Raw genomic sequence first — 9,206 nt, forward strand, 5'->3', positions numbered from 1 at the left:
TTGTACCACGGAAGTTGCTTATGTTAACTCTGTATTTCAGATAGATATTTACCCCGATGAACGACGTCTTCACCAACACACCAGAAGATGTGATTAAGCATTTTGTGGAATGCATGTTTGCAAACAAAAATAATATTGCTAAATTGCAAAATGATTTGCTGTATGTCCGAAGTGTAGAGGACAGCATTGTGCTTAATGGTTTTGTCAAACTGCAAGAATAGCGAAATAAAGGACTGACATTTATGAGAAAAGGAGGGAGGATTACTTACTAGCAGCACTGTGATCAGGGCTCTGGGTTTTGGAACTGCCTTGCGGGTAGGGCGTTAGAATTGTACCTGCTGCCCCTATTGCATGATCGTAAAAGGCAACATAATTTAGGATCTTATCTTTTCTCTTCTTCCTAACTGACTTTATCCTTCCTAATGCCTCCCTTTGCACCACCTCACTTTTTGCCTTGAGTTGAGCCTTCGCCCCTGTGAGGAAGGCTCTGGGTTCTGTCCCCTGACCGAGACACACCAAAGTCTATACAAGAGGCCCATGGGTTCAGATACAGAATGAAACAAAGACATGCATATAAACACTATATTTGCCCATCAGGCCATTGAAATCAGTAAGTGATTTTATAAATTTGACTTTTTAATCTATGAAGATTATTTGGTTCCATCAAATCTGTGAATTCAAAAAGATTTTTTAAATTACCATTTTGACCCCTTTTGGCTCCGCCCCTCTGGCCGCTGGGGGTCGGCCATGGCCATTAGGGATATGATGTTAAAATGCTATTTCAGACTAATAATTCTAATCCACTTTGACTAATTTCCAATGAAAAATAGGCAAATAATGTTCATAAATGTGTTTTCCAAACTTGACCCCCTCCCCAGAGGGAAACATGAGACCCCAGGGTCAAATTATTCACAATTTTTGTAAAGGACCTCAAGACCTTTCCATCTTTGCAGAGTATTTGATTCTACCAGTTCCAGAAGATTTTTGAAGTTTTAGCCTATTTGACCCGTTTTGGCCCCGCCCCTAAGGCCCCTGGGGATCAATCATGGAAAATTTGGTAATAAGATTCAATGGCCATCACATAGGGATAATTCTGACTACAATTGACTAATTTCCTATTATAATGACTAAATAATGCTCAAAAATGTGTTTCCCCTATATAAACTACAGTAAACTTAACCCCCTCCCAAGGGGGAAATCTGAGACCCAAGGGTCATATAATTCACAATTTTCATAAAACATCTTAAGACCTGTCCATTTATGACGAGTATCTGATTCTACCATTTCCAGTATTTAAGAAGAAGATTTTTAAAGTTTTAGCCTATTTGCCCCTTTTAGCCCGCCCCTCTGCCCTGAGGGGGTTGACCAGGACCAATATAGATATGATATTAAAATGTTATCTTAGGCTAATAATTCTAAACAAGTTTGACTCATTTCCTATGAAAATTGAGCAAAAAATGCTCATAAATGTGTTTTCCAAATATAAACTATAGTAAACTTAACCCCCTCCCCACGGGGAAACGAGACACCCCAGGGTCATATAATTCACAATTTTCATAAACCACCTTAAGACCTGTACATGTCCATCTATGAAGAGTATGTGATTCTACCATTTCCAGTATTTAAGAAGAAGATTTTTAAAGTTTTAGCCTATTTGCCCGTTTTAGCCCGCCCCTCTGCCCTGAGGGGGTTGACCAGGACCAATATAGATATGATATTAAAATTTTATCTCAGGCTAATAATTCTAAACAAGTTTGACTCATTTCCTATGAAAATTGAGCAAAACATGCTCATAAATGTGTTTTCCCTATATAAACTATAGTAAACTTGACTCCCTCCCCAGGGGGAAACGTGAGACCCAAGGGTCATAAAATTCACAATTTTCATAAACAACCTTAAGACTGTCCATATATGACGAGTATGTGTTTCTACCATTTCCAGAATTTCAGAAGAAGATTTTTGAAGTTATAGCCTATTTGACCCCTTTTGACCCCGCTTCTAAGGCCCCTGGGGGTCAGTCATGGAAAATTGGTAAATAGGATTCAATGACCATCTCATACTGATAATTCTGACAATATTTGACTCATTTCCTATTACAAATGATCAAATAGTACTCAAAAATGTGTTTTCCCTATATAAACTATAGTGAACTTAACCCCCTCCCCAGGGGGAAACCTGAGACTCCAGGGTCATATAATTCACAATTTTTGTAAAGGACCTTAGGACCTTTCTATCTATGAAGAGTATTTAATTCCATCACATCTGTGAGTGGAGAAGAAGATTTTTGAAATTTTAGTCAATTTTACTCTTGGCCCCTCCCATAGCTCCCTGGGGGGTTGGGACCATATAATTCACAATTTTGATTGGCCTGATGCCTTAGAAGGTTTGTGCAAAATTCCATTGAAATTGCTTCAGCAGTTTTTGAGAAGTCGAAAATGTAAATTGTTTACGGACATACGACGCATGAAGGACGACGACGGACAAAAGGCGATTAGAATAGGTCACTTGAGACTTCTTCTCAGGTGACCTAAAAAGTGGTAGTTTCTGCTCCTGCTTAGCGCTCAGCATACAGGGAGTGGGACGACTGGTTCTCCCGTTGTCAGTATAATGTGACCGGGTGGGATGTGTTGCGTTGTGTCTTCGGCGGCATGCTAAAGTGATAAAGCACTATAAAAAGGGTAACAGTTCCACTATACAAGAAGACACAACATGAATATACCACAGTCTCCCAAAACTTGCACCCAGCACAACATACACGCAATACACCGCATACATGGGAGGCCGTCCTTACATGACCATAGCTGTTAATAAGACGTTAATTAATCAAACAAACAAAAAAATCGTACAGACGTTGAATGCCCAGTGCCTAAAGAATGTATAGGGCCCCAAAATTAATTACATTTACTTGCATATCGTTGTCTCCTTTAAATAACATGCACCAGTATTATTGGCAACGACATACAAATGAAGTAGAACATATCGGTTTAATATGCTATAAAATGCTCATCTGCTAAAACATTGTAAGTTTATAGGCCTATATATACTTGGATCATCGTCAAAGTAAGAACATCATGAAGACATGGACGATCATCTTATTTTTATTTCCCATTCTGGTACGTTGGTATTTAATTGCGCAAGGAATACGACTTCAATATGAAATGCTATTAGCATTTGCATGAAATATTGTGGTATTAAATGTCAAATTATGGAAACTGTGTTACCGCTGCCTGTGAAAATTGTCATTTACATACCGAGTACATGTTAAATAAATTTGAGTGTTGGATCCTTGTGATTGCAGAAACTTTTGAAGGATTAAATACTTTCTTCATATTGCATTGATATAAGTCTTAATCGAGCATTCGGTTGATTTTATTCTTTAACTTGATGCCGTATTCGTAATCAAGAAATATGGTCATTAGTGTATGTGATGTGTTGCGTTCGGCGAGTACGCTCGTTTTGACACACAGCAGCGGAAATCTAATCCTGTTATAGACCATAATGTCTCAAACTCCTGGCCAGTGTGCATGCACTAAATCGTCCCTTTAAAGGACGAACACTGAATGCAAGTCCATACGCGAGACAGCCTCAGGAGAGACATTAGGAAGGAGTTCGTTTAGTACGAACACCATGGATAGATAGAAGGTCCTTAAACGGCGTGGCTGACCTCAATGTGCAAGATCCAAAAGGGTTAAATTATATGACTAAAATTTCAAAAACTTTCTGCATTCACATATTCACAAGGAAACAAAAGGCTCGTGTCATAGATTTAAAGGTCAAAAAATAAATCTCTGACCGATTTCAAGGTGCAAATGTACCAATATATACGGAAATATAGTATTTATGTCTTTGTTTCATTCTTTAGGGCCCATTGGCCTCTTGTGTTAATCATGTCGTAATGAAAATGTTTTACGTTAGAAGGTTAGGTTATTAATATCTATCATCATTAACAGACAAGGCCATTGGAGACGGCCTCCCGTTTATGCGATGTGTTTATGTGATTGTCTATATTTTGGGAATGTATAGTATATAAGTGTTGTCCTTATGTTGCCAAGCAGGATAAGAAACTACAACTTTTATAGAATATGATGCGTCTCGGCCAGGGGACGTAACCCATTCCTCACAGGGGCGAGCGTTTAACCGAAGGCAAAAAGTGAGGTGGTGTCAAGGGAGACGCTAGGAAGAAAAAAATATCTTAAATTTACGATCATCCAATAGGAGTAACTTTGAATGCGCTAGTTTAGGCATTAAAGTATCGGAGAGTGCAACAATTGCTATATTGCTACTAGTGGCACACACTGCTGATGCAAGAATATAAAGCAAACAAAGAGTATTTGTATATCAATCTTTAAAATATTGTTGCACATTTTTAGCTCGCCTATTCGAAGAATAGGGGGAGCTAATGTTGTCACCCCGGCGTCAGCGTTGGCGTCCCATTTCACGTTAAAGTTTTCGAGCAAGTTTCTATTTCGTCAATTGTTTAAGCTTAAGTCATCATAAATGTTTATGATTTTATTTTCCTAATGTGTATGGATGCTGAACGTGATAATACAACCAATTTGGGGCCCTTTAGGGGTGTTTTGAGTCTGTTAATTTGTCATATTTCCATGTTAAAGTTTTTGAGCAAGTTTCTTTTTTGTCTATTGTTTAAGCATAAGTCATCATAAATGTTTATGATTTTAATTTCCTAATGTGTATGGATGCTGAACGTGATAATACAACCAATTTGGGGTCCTTTAGGGGTGTCTTGAGTCTGTTAATTTGTCATATTTCCATGTTAAAGTTTTTGAGCAAGTTTCTATTTTGTCAATTGTTTAAGCATAAGTCATCATAAATGTTTATGATTTTATTTTCCTAATGTGTATGGATGCTGAACGTGATAATACAACCAATTTAGGGCCCTTTAGGGGGTTTTTGGAGTCTGTTAATGTGTCATATTTCCATGTTTAAATAGTAAATACTTAAACATCATCTTTTCTGAATAGGCGAGCTTTGCTGTTCTCCAACAGCTCTTGTTTTTAAAAATTAATCCATATAAAAAAGGAAAATGTTACTGTATAATTATTATAAAAACCTTAATCTTAGCTACAAGACGAGATACGTGTCTACAGACATTTTTATCACTTTGTACCGTAATGCAATATAAACGATTATTTGATGGGTGCAACTGTAACCGGACAACATAAATTACGTTCTGTCTTCCATTTGAAAATTGGATCGTTCCCAGAACGTAAAACGATCTTGAAATATTGGCACAGGATGGAGATATGAACTGAATAGGAAATGTTTGGATAAACTACGAACAGTGCAACATCTTTTTATATACGTTATTTGTTTGAACAAGGCAGCAAATGTTTAATTTTAGATTGCTTTGTCTCTATATAAAGTAAACTGTAAACTGATGTGTATTATATTATTGTAATTTTTTTATTGTGTCAAATGTAATTTGGTGTAAACCTTCATGAACATGACTTAAAAAATAAATAACAAGAGGCCCATGGGCCTTAACGGTCACCTGAGTTAGAATATATAATTAAACAAATAATGAAACAAATTAAAGGCATATAAACACTATATGCTGGGCCTTGAAGTTGGTCAGTGATTTATAAATTTGACTTTTTAGACTATGAAGAGTATTTGCTTCCATCAAACCTGTGAATTTAGAGGTATTTTTTGAAATTTTAATCATTTTGACCCTGTTTGGTCCTGCCCCTCTGGTCCCCCAGGGGGTCATTGAGGACGGATATGGATGTTAAAATGCTATATCTTCGGCTAATAATTCTAATCAAGTATGACTCATTTCCTACGAAAATTGGGCAAATAATGTTCACAAATATGTTTTTCCTATATAAACTAAAGTAAACTTGACGTCAACCCTCCCCAGGGGGTAACGTGAGACCCCAAGGTCATATAATTCACAATTTTTATAAAACATCTTAAGACCTTTCCATCTATAATTATTTGATTCTACTATATCCAGAATTTTAGAAGATTTTTGAAGTTTTAGCCTATTTGACCCTTTTTTTGCCCCGCCCCTCTGCCCCCAGGGGGTCGGCCAGGACCAATGTGGATATATTTAAATGCAATCTCAGGCTTATAATTCTAACCAAGTTTGACTCGTTTCCAATGAAAATTGAGCAAAACATGCTCATAAATGTGTTTTTCCTATATAAACTATAGTAAACTTGACCCCCTCCCCAAGGGGAAACAGGAGACCCCAGGGTCATATAATTGACAATTTTTATAAACAAACTTTAAGACCTTTTCATCTATAAAGTGTATTTGTTTATACCATTGCCAGAATTTTAAAAGAATATTTTCGAAATTTTAGCCTATTTGACCCCGCCCCACTGCCCCAGGGGGTCGGCCTGGACCAATATGGATATGATATTAAAATGCTATGTCAGGCTAATAATTCTAACCAAGTTTGACTCATTTCCAATGAAAATTGAGCAAAACATGCTCATAAATGTTTTTTCCCTATATAAACTATAGTAAACTTGACCCCCTCCCCAGGGGGAAACGTGAGACCCCAGGGTCATATAATTCACAATTTTTGTAAAGGACCTTAAGACCTTTCTATTTATTAAAAGTATTTGATTCTACCATTTCCAGAACTTCAGAAGAAGATTTTTGAAGTTTTAGCCTATTTGACCCCTTTTGACCCCGCCCCTAAGGCCCCTGGGGGTCAGTCATAGAAAATTTGTTAATAGGATTAAATGGCCATCTCATACTGATAATTCTGACAACATTTGACTCATTTCCTATTACAAATGACCAAATAATGCGCAAAAATGTGTTTTCCCAATATAAACTATAGTAAACTTAACCCCCTCCCCAGGGGGAAACTAGAGACCCCAGGGTCATATAATTCACAATTTTTGTAAAGGACCTTCAGAGCTTTCTATCTATGAAGAGTATTTGATTCTACCACATCTGTGAGTAGAGAAGAAGATTTTTGAAATTTTACTCAATTTTACCCCTTTTGGCCCCTCCCACAGCCCCCTGGGGGGTGGGGACCATATAATTCACAATTTTGATTGGCCTTATGCCTTAGAAGGTTTATGCAAAATTTCATTGAAATTGCTTCAGCAGTTTTGGAGAAGAAGTCGAAAATGTAAATTGTTTACGGACATACGACAGACGACGACGACGACGCACGACGACGGACAAAAGGCGATTAGAATAGGTCACTTGAGACTTCGTCTCAGGTGACCTAAAAACAATATTTTTAGCCCACCATCATCAGATGGTGGGCTATTCAAATCGCCATGCGTCCGTGGTCCGTCCGTAAACAATGCTTGTTATCACTATTTCTTAAAAATTGCTGCAGGGATTTTGTTCAAACTTCACATGGAGGGTCCCCTTGGTCCATATTTGTGCCATACAGATTTTGAGGCTGATCGGAGAAACAAGATGGCCGCCAGGAAGCCATCTTTAATTTTGGCAGTTGAAGTTTGTTATCTACGGGATGTTCCATAAATGGAGACCCTTATGTACAAGTAAATGGAATGGGTTTTCAAAACAAAAGTTTTCATTTTCTGTGCCTAAAAAAGGTATGGGGACGGCTTCAACGCAAACCCTATCCTTGGATGACTCTGGGACGTATTTTGTTTGTTTGTTTGTTTGTTTTATTAACGTCCTATTAACAGCTATGGTCATGTAAGGACGGCCTCCCATGTATGCGGTGTGTTGCGTGTATGTTGTGCGAGGTGAGTGTACTGGGAGACTGCGGTATGTTCGTGTTGTGTCTTCTTGTATAGTGGAACTGTTGCCCTTTTTATACCAATCACAAACATGCACGTTAAAGAGTGGAAATATAAAAAATGTTAATCGATTAACCAATTATTGCGCTTAAGCAGTCAATGTCATAAAGTAACTTAGTGATGTATTCGTAGTTAGCACGCCTCAGGAATTCCTATGATAAATGTATAGAACCCGATACTACTGTGCACCAAAATCAAAAGATCCATCGTACGGATTCTCATCCGAAACAAAACTTCATTCTAAAATTGACTGAACTTCTCAAAAGACCTTAAAAATTAAGACTTAACGAAAGGAAATGCTTTGAATGTCCGAAAAAAGAAAATGTCGTTGTACACCTTTACATCTATTTTGCCATTTTGTTTGAAAATTAAGACTCTCTTCTCCAAATTTAAGTTTCGAAATTTTGTTTACACATTGTGGTTGTTATTGGTCGCCTTTAAACATAACCAAACATATAAATCACGGGTGACACGTAATAGATAATGGGCACGAGTGATATATCCGATACGTCACGAGTGCCAATTACTAATGACAGCCGAGGTTTTGACTCCACGTGCCGAGGGGCGGAGCTATAGAAGCAATCACTGTGATAATGTTCCCGCCACTTCCTGTCACAGCATAAAACAACCTGTCAAGTAATCGCCGTCACATTTTCCCGCCATTTTGTACCATATCTGACTACCTGTCCTAGTATTCGCTCCAGTTATAGACTTCATCGTCAACGATGGCGGATCAGGGAAGGGACGATCTCGTGAAAAGTGATGCTAACTTATTCAATGATCTAGATGATATGATATTATCACAGGCCGTCGATAAATATGAACTGGAACGAAAAGACATCGATGCAATGGAAAATGAAATTGACACAGGAGTGTTTGATTCAAAGGAATGGGTGGAAGAGTTTTTAAATGAGGAGACAGACAAAACATTTGGCGCCCCAGTCACTGAAACCGATATAAAAAACAGCGGGCACAACAGAAAGAACACCAGTAGGAATACATCCTGGGGTTTTCGAGTTTTTAGCCAACCATCATCAGATGGTGGGCTATTCAAATCGCCTTTCGTCTGTCCGTTAACAATTTTTGTTACAGCTATTTCTCAAAAAAGTACCGAAGGGATCTTTCTCAAATTTCATGTGCAGGTTCCCCTTTGACCCTAGTTGTGTATATTGCATTTTGGGACTGATCGGCCAACAAGATGGCCGCCAGGCAGGTAAAAAGGTAAAAACGGAAACAAAGTACAATTAGGAAAACAAGGAAAATGACAGGATTCCTAGTGCTAGTGCTCAGTACTAGTTAAACAATTGCAACGTGACTTTCTATTGCAAAAGTTAATGCAGAGCTCTCGTGCATTCATACATGTACATGACTTTTAACTCAACATGTAGAGGTAACATACTACATTGGTAGGACATTTTAATTTCTAATAACGCGTGCAGCGTT

The sequence above is a fragment of the Argopecten irradians genome, chromosome 11 (assembly GCF_041381155.1).
Source record: "Argopecten irradians isolate NY chromosome 11, Ai_NY, whole genome shotgun sequence".
NCBI classification, from domain to species: Eukaryota; Metazoa; Mollusca; class Bivalvia; order Pectinida; family Pectinidae; genus Argopecten; species Argopecten irradians.